This window comes from Protopterus annectens, chromosome 4.part0, assembly GCF_019279795.1.
Source record: "Protopterus annectens isolate FY-2018-M chromosome 4.part0, PAN1.0, whole genome shotgun sequence".
Classification (NCBI taxonomy): domain Eukaryota; kingdom Metazoa; phylum Chordata; order Ceratodontiformes; family Protopteridae; genus Protopterus; species Protopterus annectens.
This window is the reverse complement of record NC_056733.1, coordinates 1392061817-1392077720: the sequence shown is the minus strand read 5'-3', so window position 1 is coordinate 1392077720 and position 15904 is coordinate 1392061817.

The following is a 15904-nucleotide window of genomic DNA, read 5'->3' as shown; positions in this document are numbered from 1 at the left end:
AAAACAAAACAAAAAAAGGTCATGGCAACATCAAATAACATTTAAGAAGTAATTTAAGGAGTATTCTTAGTGGGATAAAACCTGGAAGCAAACAAGGTAATAATACAGTTCTTCCAGACCATGGTCAAGCACACATTTACTGTTTACAATCTTGTTGGCCAAACACAGCAAGAAGAAGTAGATAGAAAACTACCTAGCCTTATGATAGTAAGTCACAGGGGCCAAATGAGCCACCTTCCAATATATGTAGAATTAACTTGTCTTCCATGTGAAATATTTCTTAGGATTCTCAGAGACTTAGCCATGGAGTAAATGCTTTGTCCACTAAAGCCTACTGTGCTGGATTTAGAAACACAGAGTGCACAAGCTAAGTTCATCATGCTGGAAGGATCCAGAGATAGACAACCTGAAAGAAGAATGGGATAGAGGAACAGAATGGAAATTAAAGGATATGATCAGAGACTAGACAGGATGACGTTCTTCTCCCTATGGACTAGAGGAACTAAGGGAGACATGATATGGTGTACAAAGCCATGCAGGGAGAAATGAAGGGGTCAGCTGGAATAGGAAGGATAGGGGTGATGAAGCAAGGGCAGCATATTTTACTGACCAACTATTTCCTTGATCAATGACAGAAATTCTTCAGAAAGAGCGACATAGAGTCTTAGAATGGACTACCAGAATGGGTGGTGGCATAGAGGAAATCATTGAAAAGGACATGAGACAGGTTGAAAAAGGGTAATAAGGAAGCTAGTGGTAGAGGATGATAAATACATTTCAAGACAGACTAGGTATGCTAATTGTTTCAAGCAAATGCATGGGTTCAAAGGTGTATACTAGCCTAATGACCACTGGGACCTTGATAAGCCTAGTCAAGCATCCCAGTTGTATTTCACAAGTTTATGTGTCTTAGAGGCTATTTCTAGGGATTCATGTAAGCTAGGGCAAGATTTACAGGATTTCTTTGTCTATTAGAGAGACTGGTGCTACACTCAGGGTGTATTTCTGGTTTATCATCCACTGGTTCAGGATTATCTTCAATAGGTTTAAAGAAAGGCTCTGATTCACATGAATGGGAAACCCATTCTAGAGAAGGGGAATTCTCTGAGACACATACCTGTCCATCCAAAGTGTTCTATTTATGTCACAGGCAAAGTCTAAATCCCTAGATCAAGTAATTCTGATGCTATTCATTTTGTGGATATACAAAAGGGCCATCAGAGTGTGATTCAAGGATGCCTTGTATGCTAGGCACAGATCACTTCTCAAATGTCTGTAGGAAACAGAGTATAGAGATAGGGCTTTGAGGCAATCTCCAAGGACATGCTGTTTCTGCCCTGTATTCTTATTGTAAGAAACCTCTGTGGCTGTTCCAGTTGTTTCTTGTGTCTAGTCAGATACATGCCAAATGGGGCATTGTACTCAATGATGGGACCTGGTGAGAGCCAAGTGCAGTGGAATAATGACTTCCTTGGACCTAGATGCTATGCCCCTACTTGGGTCTATATTATAAGAACAAAGTTTTACAACTTCGAACACCATATGGGCAACACCATATGAGCAAAGTTGTAAAACATTGAAACCAAAATAAAAAATGTAAAAATAAAAGAAAAACCTACCTGATTGCTCTGAGCAGGGGGGCAAGTATCCCTGCACCCCCACACCCCCCGCTACGTAAATATACCAACTCCGAGATCGCACTACATTGAAGTAAAGGGAAGAATTCTCTATGGTGATCTCCATTCACACTTGTGAGGTTTTAAATATTTGACCATTTGGTGTCACCCATATGGTGTTCGAATATTTAAAACTTTGTTCTTATAATATAGACCCCCTACCTATAAGTTTAGCAGCATAGAATGATTCCCCTTACTACCTTAGAAACATGTTGTTTGAAAACCAGATTAATATAAACATACATACCTGAATCCTTCATTTCTGGTTCTACTGTTAGATGTGTTATCAATGGGGTAATTTCCTTGGGTGGCTGACTTCCCAAAGGGTACTATTATGCATTTCTTGGCATTGAGTTTTAAGCTACAGCTTTGTTAGCAGTTGTTTGCCTGTGTTAGTCCTTCCTGTCAGATGTTAGTATATTGGTGGATTCTATTACTGCTCCTTGTTTGAAATCATCTGCAAACTTGGTAAGCCAGAGGCATTTGATATTGTCCTTGATACTCTGAAGTAGATGCCAAAAAGGAGCAGACCCAACATAAAGATCTGAAGGGCTCTGCTAGAGACTGGCCTTTTTGCAGAGATGGTCTCCCCGATCCTGACTTCCTAGGTACTATATGATTCATAGGCACCTGTGTTCTCAAGGTTTTGGAATGGCTTGACATTTTGATAGGTTATCCCTTAGTACTGGGAAGTCTGAATTAGATTCGTTCTTCAGTGTTACTGGATTAACCGTGGTCACAGAACTGATTTTTATTACAAAGGAAAGAACTTTGTGGTCTTACTTTACATCAGAGGACACTACATGGGGGGTGGGGGATGGGGCTTTTCAGTGATCTCCCATGTTTGCGAATATTAGCTCGAATATGGTTGCACCCCTAGTGGGCATATGGACTATGTGGTCCAAGGTATTTACAAAGTCCAGAAATCTCTGGACCTGTAAGTTTGGGGTTGTGTAACTATCCCAGTTTATAGTGGGGTATTTCAAGTCACCAATGAATATGGCATTAGGTTGAATGGTGAGGACCTCCAGCAAGTTCACCTATGAGTTATGGGCTTCTTGGGTCATATGGGGTGACCTATAGCTTGCAAGGATATGTTATGGGGCTTTCTGCATGGAAACCTGGACATGGAGAAGCTCAAGTGCATTGACCTGTTTGACTAGTCTTAAGGAGAGTTTGTTGTTGATATAGACTGAGATACCTCCAACTTTGGACTTGAGTAAATGGGTGATTTGGCATACCCAGACCCCTGATAGACAACTGACCATTATTTTCTCCTTTTTCAGTCTGGTGAGTGGGTCATCTCATAATGGGTAGTGTGTTGGATTACCTTATGGGCTTTGTAGTTGGGGCTCTATAGGCTGGCTGTGTGCTGTGTTGGGTGTTGCTCTGGTGGAGTGCTTTTGGGGTTGCTGAGGATTCTTTTTGTGGGATGAATGTCTAGGAGGTCTTTGGGATATAGGAAGGTTGCTTTTAAGTACTACAGCATATGTTGGTCTATGTGTTAGATAAGTACTATGTTTTGTGATTATAATTGTTAGAGTGTGCTCAACAATATACTAAGGTTGAAAGTAACTTTGCTACAATTATGCAACATAAATAAGGTATAAGATAAAGCTTGCTTAAATGTAGAAATAGAGTTTAGTAATATGTAATCAGCATCCATACTAAATTACCATGGCTTGGAAAAGGAATCTGCTGAATGGACATTTTTCCCTTACAAACTTAAAAACAGGATGTATGCAAGAGCAAAAATGCAAAATCTGCTTTTAAAGAATGGACAATGACACTGTGACAATGTATTTCCTAAAAAATATGTTTTTCTGCATGGAAAACAGGACATGTTTATCAGCATTGGCACAAGAACAGATGTTCTTATACAAAGATCCAAATAGAATACAGGATGTTCACACTGTCAGAAAAGCTGGTCTCTTACAATGTGTTTCCTCAAAAACATGTTTTTCTGCATGGACAACAGGACACTGTTATCAGCACTGGCAAAAGAACAGATGTTCTTATACAAAGATCCAAATAGAATACAGGATGTTCACACTGTCAAAAAAGCTGGTCTCTTACAAGACATTCTTAAGCAAGGAAGCTTAGTATTGTTTCTACAGGATGAGCAATTCTCCAAAATAGAATATCAAGAGGAAATGTATATGTTTATGCATGACTAAAAAGTGTATATAAAGAGCTGTATAAATCCAGTTATGTTAGAGGTATGGTAGGGACTCATTTGTCCTAAGGTAAATGTTATATCTCTCACATCATCTGTACTATATGAGAAGTAAAGTTGCAACAGTACTTTAAGCTGCAACGTTGTTCCGTTTGGTTTATTATAAAAAGTTATTTGTTACTGCTCTCTAAAGTTGATGCTGCAAAGTATATTCTCTCATCAGTGTATATTCTGCAAGTTTCTGTATGCAACAGACTGTGAATGCAAATATAACCAGACTTTGAATTTTAGCAGAATCCAGCCAGCAAGACTGAGTGTCTTAAGAACACTTCAAATCCATCACACCAAGCAGTAAGCAGCTCCATGTAATTTTTCAATGGCAAGCTAGCCTGCATTTGAACCTACAATCTGCATTCAAACACAGGAGGAGTGATGGTAAGCCCTGCAGAGGGTCACTTCAGTTAAATTGCAGTAACTAACATTTGTACGTATGTGTAAATCCTAAACAGAAGCATTCCGGTTTATGCAGCTTGCAGTAGTACAGTTTTTTAGACGTCTACATCCGGAGTGAGACTGAAGTTCCAGTCGCAGTGCCATAACTTCACTAAGAAAAGGTGGATATCCACTAGCACAGCAGTCTGCTGCCTGTTGTGCTTTCCCAGCTTCTCGAGTGACTTTGAAAAATTTCCAGCCATCTGCAACAACAGCCTGATCACCTGTTTTCTTGCTCACTGGTAAGACTTTTTTCTACGTCACATTTTTTTTAGTATGGATGCTATCAGGCAGAATTCTAGCAAATGTAAGCCAAGTTTTACTCTTAATGTAGCAGAACAACCACATAAAATATGGAGTAAATTGCAATGTTGGTATACACAACACATTAGTAAGTGTAAAACCTTGTTAGGGCAAGTTGACATACCAGCATTATGTAAGTGGATTGTAACATTTGATTGGTATTTGCAACAAAAATGAAGTATATCATAGTAAATGTTTATTGTGTGATTCAAAGGAAACTGCATTTTGTGTAATATGCCATAAACAAGTATTGCATGATATTGCTAAAAATAGACTGTGCAGACAGATCTGTTCATGATAAAGAATTAATTAAGGGTACACAGTTTTCATTATATCCAGATGTAAAGCAGTTATGTCCTGTCAGTACATTAATTTCTGAATTACAACAGCAATCAAATCTGTTATTGACATAGTCCCCTGTAGATCTTGTAACTCCCTTTAAAAATTATGTACAAGCATGGAATGATGCCACGGCTACACATACAGATGAGGACAGAAACAAAGCTTATGATACATTGACAGAAGACTTTAATAAGTTTTTAAAGGAGAAACAAAATGAATTTAAAATGTTCAAAACTGACATCCAAGATCTCTGTCAAAAGTGCATAGGAGCTCTGCAGTCAACAGAGGAATCCAATAACAGGTATCATATATCCCTTAAACACTTACAGGTAGAAATGACAGACCTTAAACAGCATCTGAAGGAAAAGGAAGAAGAATTAGATGAATTAACAGAGACTAACCTCCAAAATACTATTTTGATATCCCAGCTTAAGGAAGAGTTAAAAAACACAAAACCAGTCCAAATTATAGAACAGGGACAGGGAACCACTACAGATTTATATACACAGTCCAGACTATTACAGAGTTTACCACAGTGGAATGATAAAAAAGGCATATTTTATAACATGCTTACATTTGAAGAATGGGTGGCATATACAGCAGGATCTGATATATGGGCAGATGCATTACTTAGATGTTTCTGGATTTTCATTCCCAAATGTTTTAAAACTTTCATACAATTAAAACAAGATGATTATCAGTTGAACACTAAAGTAGGATGTATGACAGCCATTTTAATGGCATTTACACAAGGGCAGCCTCTCACAGCCAAATTATTAGATAATTTTAAAATTACTATCACAGATAAATTAATGGAACAAAGTGATCATTTTAGACTTGCATTTCAAATCATATATAAAAAAAACAGACAGAGACATGGGAAAAAGAGACATACAAAAACAGTTAATACATTGCTTCTTAGAACAAGTCAAAGGGGTTCCAGGGGATATTAAATGTATCTACGAAGAAAATTCTGATACCCTCTCTAATTTGGTACAAATATGAATGAGGGGACGGACTATGGCCGATGATGGGACTTTATACTCACACCATATCTTTGCATTTGAAGATAATAGTGAGCCATTTGAAGTAATTGGTGAAGTCAAAAACAGGGGAAGGCAAAGATGGTGTGACCAACCACCAGCAGAAAGAGCTGTGTCAGCACCACCTGCTCCTGCCTCTATGCTTGTAGTACCAGGATCAAGCACAGGTAATGAGCAAAAGGCACCAACATGCTTCTTTTGTAAAAAAAATAGGACATGTTAATTAAAATTGTGATCATTACAAAGCCTGGCGCAAAAAGAAGGAAGAACAGGGAGTGTTTCCAAAAAGAGAGCAAACAAATTTACAAGAAAAGTCAGAAAAGCAGGATTATGTACAAAAACCTTACAATATTAGTAAAAACAGTTATAAGAGCCATCAATATACAGGAAAAGGGAAAGTATGCCCGGTAGATTTTCAAACAGTTTCACCTGTAAATCCGAAACATTTGATAGAACAGGCAGAAGGAATAGCTAGGCAACAGTTAAAAAAGAGATTGAAAAACCTAAATATGTAGATCATTCAGACACAGAAGAAGATGACAAACAAAAACATGAGGTGTGTCATATTGCATTTGATAATAAAGGAGAGGATGAGTGGATTTCCTTACAATAGGGATGTGCCCCCCCCCCACTCTGGTATCTTTCCTGACTATCTTTAAAAGGGTCGAGATGGACGACCACTGATTGATATTTGGGTAGAGGGGTCACTGTGGAAAAATGTCTTAATAGACACAGGAGCAGCAGTATCTGTCACAAATAGACAGTTACCAGTAAATCCTATAAAAAAGGTTTGCATTTCAGCATTTAATGGCACAGGATGCTACGCAGTGAGTAGCCAAAATGTGGACATAAAGTTTAGTCAAGAGGGACAGATATGGAAGGGTGCATTTTTAATGCATCCATCTTGCACAAATACCATTATTGGTATGGACATTCTAGGACCTTTAGGCATAGTAATTGATTTACCTAATAAAATTCTGTGGATGGGAGACAAAGAACAAAGAGAGGAAGAGCAAAATACAGGTTGCTATGCAATCTCTCTACCTGACAAACCTGAAAAACCTACAGGCTATATAAATACAGACAGTGAGGATGTATGGAAGCATTTACAACAGCAATTCCCAAATCTATGGTCCAAGGGTCCCAGTGATGTGAGAAACTAGAAAGCCCAGTAGGAATAGGAAGTGATCAGGACTATATACCACCTTTTCAAAAACAATATCCTATTCCTAGGGAAGCAGAAGAACATATGGAAAAATGTATTGCAGAATGGGAAAGAGAAGGGATTATACAAAAAGGCAACAGTCCTACAAATTCACCAATCTGGCCAGTTAAGAAAAAAGATGGTAGTTATCGTCTTGTTATTGATTCTGAAAGGTTAATCAATATACCACTCCTAGAGCACACTTGATTCCAGGAGTCCCAGAATTGGCTGCACATATTAAGCCACAAAGTAAGTGGTTTACAGTAATAGATTTAGCAAATAGCTTTTTTGCAGTGCCACTCAGGAAAAAAGATTGGCCAAGATTTGCCTTTACATTTAAAAACCAGCAATATGTTATGACAAAGGTTACCACAAGGGTTTCAAAACAGTCCAGTTATTTTTCATCAGACAGTAGGATCCATTCTACAACATTTGGAAAAGGATGATTCAGTAATACATTACATTGATGATATTTTAATTCAGTCAGAAACAGTAGAGGAGCATGTCCGGCTTCTTAAGAGAGTTTTTCATACTCTACAGCAAGCAGGGTTTAAGGTTAAAAGTGAAAAAATTCAGTTTATGACACAAAAAGTTAAGTTTCTAGGTACTATTATAAAACCAACAGGAAGATCTCCTTGCCCTGTACATGTACAAGGCATTTTACAAATGGAAAAGCCACTGACTATAGCAGACTTACATAAATTCATGGGAATTATGAATTACAATAGGGAATTTATAGAGGATTATGCAGCCGTGGCTGCTCCCCTATACAAAATGTTACATGAACAAAAGAACTCCACCTTTTAGAGTGGGGATCTCATGAAGAGGAGGCATTTTCACAGATAAAAATAAAACTAGCACAAGCTACAGAACTAATAGCGCCCACTCCAAGGTTACCATTTGTGTTACAAGCAGCAGCAGGAAAAAAACACTGTCTGTGGTACTACTACAGGAATGGCCACATGGTAGTGACAACAGAATGGAATAAATATTACGCCCAGTCACTTTCTTTAGCAGAAAGATGACTCCAGTGGAATTGGGCTACCATCCATGTATACAGCAGTTATTAGCCATTTACTGGGGTATTAAACAAACTGAATATTTGACCGTATTTTCCAGCATTATAGTACAAACACCACATCAAGCTGTAAAAGCTTTGATAGACAGTTTTGAAATGAATAAAATTACAGATGGTATTAGTCAGGCAGTCTTTGCAAAATGGATGGCACTTTTGGAATGAAAACTGTTACTATACAGACAGGGGATAAATACCATTTGTCAAACCATATGGGATATGAAGGAAAACAGCATAACTGTTTAGAAAAGATAATGTCACCTGAGGTGCAATTTTTAGCATCTGATTTTGATCACTTTAAGCCATCCATCTTTGTGGATGGAGCACGATATTGGGACCAAGGCAGATACTGGACAGGATTTGCCATAGTTCCAGAGAATCCACAACTGGGTTCTCCTGAACTAATCAAGTTACCAGGGCATATGTCAGCTCAAAGAGCTGAACTGGAGGCAGTACTGTATGTGCTAAAGTATTACAATCCTATTAACATTTTTTCAGATAATGCTTATGTAGTAAATTCTTTAAGACTACATATGGAAACCTGGGTAAGACGAGGATTTGTGGATAGTGTAGGTAAACCATTACGGCATGCTGAAGTATTAAAAGACATATATAAAGTTATAACAATGTCAAAACAACAAGGACAGTATAGCATCTTAAAAGTAAAAGCACATCAAAAGCCAACCAGTGAAACTTACAGATTAAATGTGTTAGCTGATACCTTGGCCAAACAAGCAGCACAAAATGGAAAAGAACTTCCAGAATATGAGTATGCCAATGTAGAAGTTAGTGTCTTAAAAGAGCTAGATAAAGAGTCAATAGAGAAAGACCTTGTAAATATACAAAAACAACAGGGCTTAAAAGAAGAAACCGATCAGTGTAGATTGGCAGGTATACCACCAAAGGAGTACTATACATACACGACCTCCAAAGGGTTACAGTTGCCATATGTACCATTTCAGTTGGCATGCCAGTTGGTCAAGTTAAATCACCAAATACTGGGCCATATAGGAACTGATAAGTTATGGACAGTTGTAAAAGAAAAGTATTGGGACCCAAATTTAAAAAAGGTCTGCAAACTGATTATAGAAGAATGTTTAATCTGTCTGCAGGTAAATGCTAAAAGCAAAAGGCCTCAGTTACATCGAGTACAGCCAGCGGATGGGCCATGGTATGCAGTTCAAATAGATTATGCAGGTCCATTACCAACAACAAAGGGAGGTTACAGATATCTACTAGTAGTAGTGGACGTCTTTTCAAAATGGGTAGAAACAATTCCTACCAAAACCATGACAGCAAAGGCAACAGCAGAAGCCTTATGGAAAAATATTTTCTGTCATTGGGGATGGCCACAGGTCATAGAGTCAGACAATGGCCCACAGTTTGTTAGTGATCTCATTAAACAAATGTGCAATTTGTTAGGCATACAGCAAAGGTTTCATGTACCATACCATCCACAATCTAATGGCATTGTAGAACGTATGAATCGGACGTTAAAAGAACGTCTAAAAAAGGCATGCTTGGAAAAGGACAATACATGGGTACATCATCTGCCTGGTATTTTAATGGATATTCCAGCAACACCAAACAGCAAAACAGGTATTTTCCCATATGAAATAATGACAGGCTGCAAAATGCCCATACAATTACCATTTGATCCAGATTTACCTAATGGTAGGCCCATGCTAGAAATTAGCAAACATCAGGAATGGCTAAAACAACTTACTAGTATATGTGACTATAATGCAAGGGAGCAAGCATTCCATCTATGGAAAAAGGTGCCAATAATACTAGCTGAAGAAAACCTTCCCTGTGGAACCAAACTATTCGTAAAAACATTCCAAATGGAAGGACCATGGGCTAGCAATTGGCAAGGCCCTTTTGAAGTAGTGGAACAAATTGGACCATTAGTGTACAAAATCAAAGGAAAAAAGAAAAACAGAACAATGTTGGTACATAAAGATCAACTAAGAATGATAAAAAATAGTGAACAATGTAAATCTGATTAAATGTATTCTTTTGTAGGTTTCCAACAGAGAAAACCATAATGAAATTGACATGGTTTAAAGTGCATCCTTTTGGAAATCCAGTTTCGGATGACCAAAGGCAAAATGATTCAACAATGGAATTTCTATTTAAAGGATGTTTTTTTAAATTGATAATAGCTATCATACTAACTATTATTGTATTGCTTAGTATTAAATTATACTTACAACCTGTTAATCAAACTGTAAAGTTATATAAGAGAGAGAGTAAAGAAATGTGGAAAAATGAACAAGACTGGTCACCATCTTTTAACACTTTTTAGCAAGACAATGTTGGTATGCAAAAAGCATGAATGTTTCTAATTGTTGGGTATGTAGTTTAATACCAAAAATAACAGGGGTAATGCCGCTAATACCTATTCCACTAAATTCTCTTAGTAGTTGGAGTATTAATAAATGAAACAGGAGATCAAGTTATAAATGTACAATTACGTAAAGCAAGAGTACAGTTATCTGCTATAGTGCAGGGGATCACATGTTTTCAACAAAATGGAACTGTTCCAGTGGGTAATAGCAATTGTATTCAAACAATTGAAATGATAAATTTTCACAACCACATACCAGTACGTGGAGTATTTTCTCATGGTTTTCCTATTTTAATACCAATTAAGGGTCAGTTAATATTAAGTGACACAGCAGTATTTCATTTTCACAAAATTATAAAATGACTGTAAAACTAATATTACATGTTGGAGAAGTAAAACAGATAAAAACTTTACAGTTGTACATGATAAAACTCCTACTATGGGGCAAGTAAATGGCAGTCTGGTAAATAGCAGTGTTGCTCTATCAGATGGGTTATATTACATCTGTGGTAAATATGCTTATAAATGGTTACCAAAGGGATGGGATGGCACCTGTTATATAGGATTAGTGGTACCAGCAATGCATCATGTAAAAGAGTTACCAAAAGGAAACATTAGAAATACAAAAAAGAAAAGGGATATATTACCTGTAATTGAAAGTCCAGAAAATCCAGTAGACACCTTAGATACATCACGTATATATCATCAAAATCTTGATTATATTAAATTAAAAGATATGGATTTAGGAGATGATGTAATCTCTGGAGCAGGTATTTTCCCTTGGTACAGGGCTGCAAAAGCCATCTGGGAACTGAGAAAACTATCTAAACTAGTTGAGGTATTGGCAAATGCCACTTTCAATGCAGTCCTTGACATTACTGTCGAAATGACAGCAATACGAACTATAGTTTTGCAAAATCGAATGGCATTAGATTACATATTAGCATCACAACGCCGTACATGTGCTTTAATAGGAGAACAATGTTGTACATTTATTCCAGACAAAACAGAATCTGTAAAAGCACATTTAGAAGTGATTGCACAAGTGTCTCAACATACTAGAAAAAACTGGAATGATGACTGGAGTGAATGGTTTAGTAATCTATTTACAGGATGGACAGGAAAAATCACTGTATTTTTAATTTCTTTTATTGTTATTGTAATGCTTGGTTGCATATTATTTACATGTATTAAAGTCTGCTTAGCAAAAGCTAGTCAAGTTACTGTTGTTAATTGTCATAATGAAAAAGTATTACCAAATAATGCTGAATTTATTTCTCTAGTTTAAAATAAAAAAAGAGGGAATTGTTAGAGTGTGCTCAACAATATACTAAGGTTGAAAGTAACTTTGCTACAATTATGCAACATAAATAAGGTATAAGATAAAGCTTGCTTAAATGTAGAAATAGAGTTTAGTAATATGTAATCAGCATCCATACTAAATTACCATGGCTTGGAAAAGGAATCTGCTGAATGGACATTTTCCCTTACAGACTTAAAAACAGGATGTATGCAAGAGCAAAAATGCAAAATCTGCTTTTAAAGAATGGACAATGACACTGTGACAATGTATTTCCTCAAAAATATGTTTTTCTGCATGGAAAACAGGACATGTTTATCAGCAGTGGCACAAGAACAGATGTTCATAGGTTCATAGGTAAATACTAGGCTAACTGCCTTTGCGAGCCATTTTAAGCCTAGCCAATTATCCCCCTGTGATATTCAAACCCTATACCTTGTGTTTGTAAGGCAAACACCTTAACCATTAAGCCACCCTCCCACATCTATACAAAGATCCAAATAGAATACAGGATGTTCACACTGTCAGAAAAGCTGGTCTCTTACAATGTGTTTCCTCAAAAACATGTTTTTCCTGCATGGACAACAGGACACTGTTATCAGCATTGGCAAAAGAACAGATGTTCTTATACAAAGATCCAAATAGAATACAGGATGTTCACACTGTCAAAAAAGCTGGTCTCTTACAAGACATTCTTTATTTATTTATTTTATTTTACATTTGTTAACCGGGCTAGTCCAACTGGATACATGTCCATTTTCAGTGGAGGCCCGAGGAGAAAAGCTCTGAGTTTACAAAACATTTAATATTACAAGTAAATTAAAAACAACAGTACAAAAATGTATAACAATATGTTACTAAGAACAAGATTTGTACATAGTAAGAAATGATTTGACTATTTTCCCACAAAAAAAAAAAACAATAAGTAAGTAAATAGAGAAAAGATGGGGATATAAGGATACTAAGGACATCTACAGGATAAGACAGGATTTGGAAAACAGGATTGGTGGTTAGATGGGATAGGTAGAGCTGGACAGAGTAGAAAGATCAGTGAATAATTATGATATAAGGATCAACTTTAACAGAGAAAATTTGAGGGAGACATGGTAGAGCAGAGGACAAGGAAGTGAAAAAGCAGATTAGTCAGGGTTATTACAAGAGCATAACCAGTGGTTGGAGAGGAAATGTTTAAGGTTAGTTTTGAATAGTGGGAGAGATGTAAAAGCTGTTAGGTCAATTGGTAGGAGATTCCATATTTTACCAACAAAGTTAGAAAAAAGAGAGTCTCCTGCAGAGTTATTAGATAAAGAAGTTTGCATCAGCATTTTTTTAGTTGAGCGTAGCTTTTTCAGGTTATAGTATGGTGTTATGAGGGTAGAGAGAGTGGGGATATTGTTAGGTTGATAAAGGACTTTATGGGCAATAATAAGTTGGTTAAATTGTAGGAGGTGAGGTAATTCAAGCCAGCCTAGTTGTTTTAGGTTTTGACAGTGATGAGTCCTATATGGTGAGTTAGTGGCGAATCTGGCAATGTTATTATAAGATCTAGCTAGTTTGTTATGATTATTTTGGGACAGGTTAGTATAGATGGGGAGGCATATAATAGGGTAGAGAGTAAGTGAGTTCTTGCTATTGTAGATCTAGCTAGAGGTGATAGAAATTGTTTAATTCTATATAGGGATCCGAGTTTTTTGTTGGTAGATTTTATTATAGTGTTAATGTGAGTGTTAAATTTAAGTTGATTGTCTATTGTGATTCCTAGGAGTTTGGTGGTGGTGTCAGGAGAAATTATGGTACCATTGTTGGATTCCAATGTAAAATGAAGAGGGGGAGATGTGTGTGAGGGTGTAAACAGCAATAATTTGTTTTTTTAGGGTTGAGGAGAAGACAATGGTTAGAGAACCATTTTTCTATTGTGGTGAAGGATTTTTGTGTGAGAGAATGTAGGTCAGTTTGGGATTTTGTTGAGCAAATAATTGTGGAGTCATCGGCGTATTGAATGCAGGTAGAGAAGGGAATAGAGAGATGAAGGTCATTGATAAAAATGGAGAATAAAAGTGGGCCTAAGATAGAGCCCTGTGGGACACCTAAGGAAGTAGGTAGAAGTTCAGAAAGATGATTCTGCCAGAGAACTGCTTGTTTACGATTATCCAGGTATGATGTGAACCAGTTCAAGGCAGATTTATCAAGTGATAGGGACTTTAGAAGGTGGAGTAGAAGTTTATGGTTGACCATATCAAAGGCTTTAGAGAGATCTACAAAGAGTGCTGACGACAGGAAATTATTGTTTCGATTTTTGTTGATACAGTTGGTAAAAGAAAGTAGGGCTGTGGTAGTACTGTGGTAAGGACGAAAGCCATGTTGACAGTACGCTAAGAGATTGTGGTGGAGTAGGTGGGTAATTAATTGTTTGTGGATACATTTCTCCATTATTTTAGCAAGAGGAGACAGAAGAGCTATGGGACGGTAGTTTGAGTATTCAGTAGAGTCACCACCTTTGTGAAGGGGAATAATATGTGAGATTTTCCAGATTGATGGAATAGTGCATTCCTTAATTGTTCTGTTAATCAATATAGAGATTGGGTAGGCAATGGCTGAGGCTCCTAGTTGTAGGTATTCCCCAGGTAATTTGTCAGCTGAGGGGGTAGAAGGTTTAAGTTTTTGAAGTAAGGAGGAGATGAAGGAGGTGGGTATTGGTTCTAGGTGGAAAGGAGGGGGGGTGGGGCTTGTAGCGGGCAGGTTGGCAGTGTCAGGATATTGTTGATTTGCTAAGTTTTGTACAGCTGTGGTAAAGAAGGTATTAAACGTATTTGCTGTTTTTGTAGGGTCATCAGAGTTGCTGCCAAGTGGAGTTGGTGTTACTACTTTAACTGGGGATATTAGCTTGTTAATAGAGGTCCAGAACTTCTGTGGTTTTTGGAGGGAAGATTGTTGAAGTTGGATATAAACGTTTTTCTTGTCCTGTATGATTGCTTTGTTAGTCATATTTCTTTGTTGTCTAAAATTTTGCTGATCAGTTATGAGTTTAGTGGTACGCCATTTGGTCCAGGATTTATTCCTGGAAAGGATTAGCTTTTTAGTCTCACTTGTGAGCCACACTGCTGGTTTTTTTTCACTCTTATGGTACAAATTGGGGCATGATGATCTAGGATTGTTAGGAAAGTATTATTGAAGTAGGATACTGCTTCATTTATTGGAAGGGACTTAAGGGGGTTCCCATTTGCAATGTTTAAGTTCGGTTAGGAACATATTCTGATCAAAGTGTTTTTTACTGCGTATAGTTCTAACAGGGGGAGAAATATTAACATTTGTTTTATGTCTTATTATATATATTAAAGAGTGATCACTAAGGTCATCTGGTAGGGTTCCTGTTGTATAGTTTTGTTTTGGACCATTTATTAATATCCAGTCCAGAATGCTTTCCTTGTTATTGGATTTGTTTATTCTAGTTGTGGAATTAATGAGTTGTGAGAAACCATTCAAATTGATCAGAGAGGATGGGTTGGTATTGTTACATAAATTCCAGTCGGTGTTAACGTCTCCTAGTAATATTGTTTCTTGTGGATAATTTAGAGAAAGCCAACTTAATAGGTCTTCTAGTTTATCTTGATTGTTACCTGGTGGGAAATAAGTACAGATGATGTTAACTGATTTCTGGTTGTTTAGTTGTAGTTTTGAAATAATTATTTCTGTATTATCATCAGAATGTAGTTTGTGGTTTATTTTACTGATTTGTAATCCTGCTTTGTAGAGAATTGCAACCCCTCCACCTTTTTTCTTGATGCGGTCTTGTCGATTAATATTGTAACCTGGGGGAATAATTTCCGTATCTTTTATTGTTGGTTTAAGCCACGTTTCAGTTAAACAAAGGATGTCAAAGCGGTGGACATCTAGGAGAGCATGAACTTGAGTAATTTTGTTGCAGATGCTACGTATATTAAGA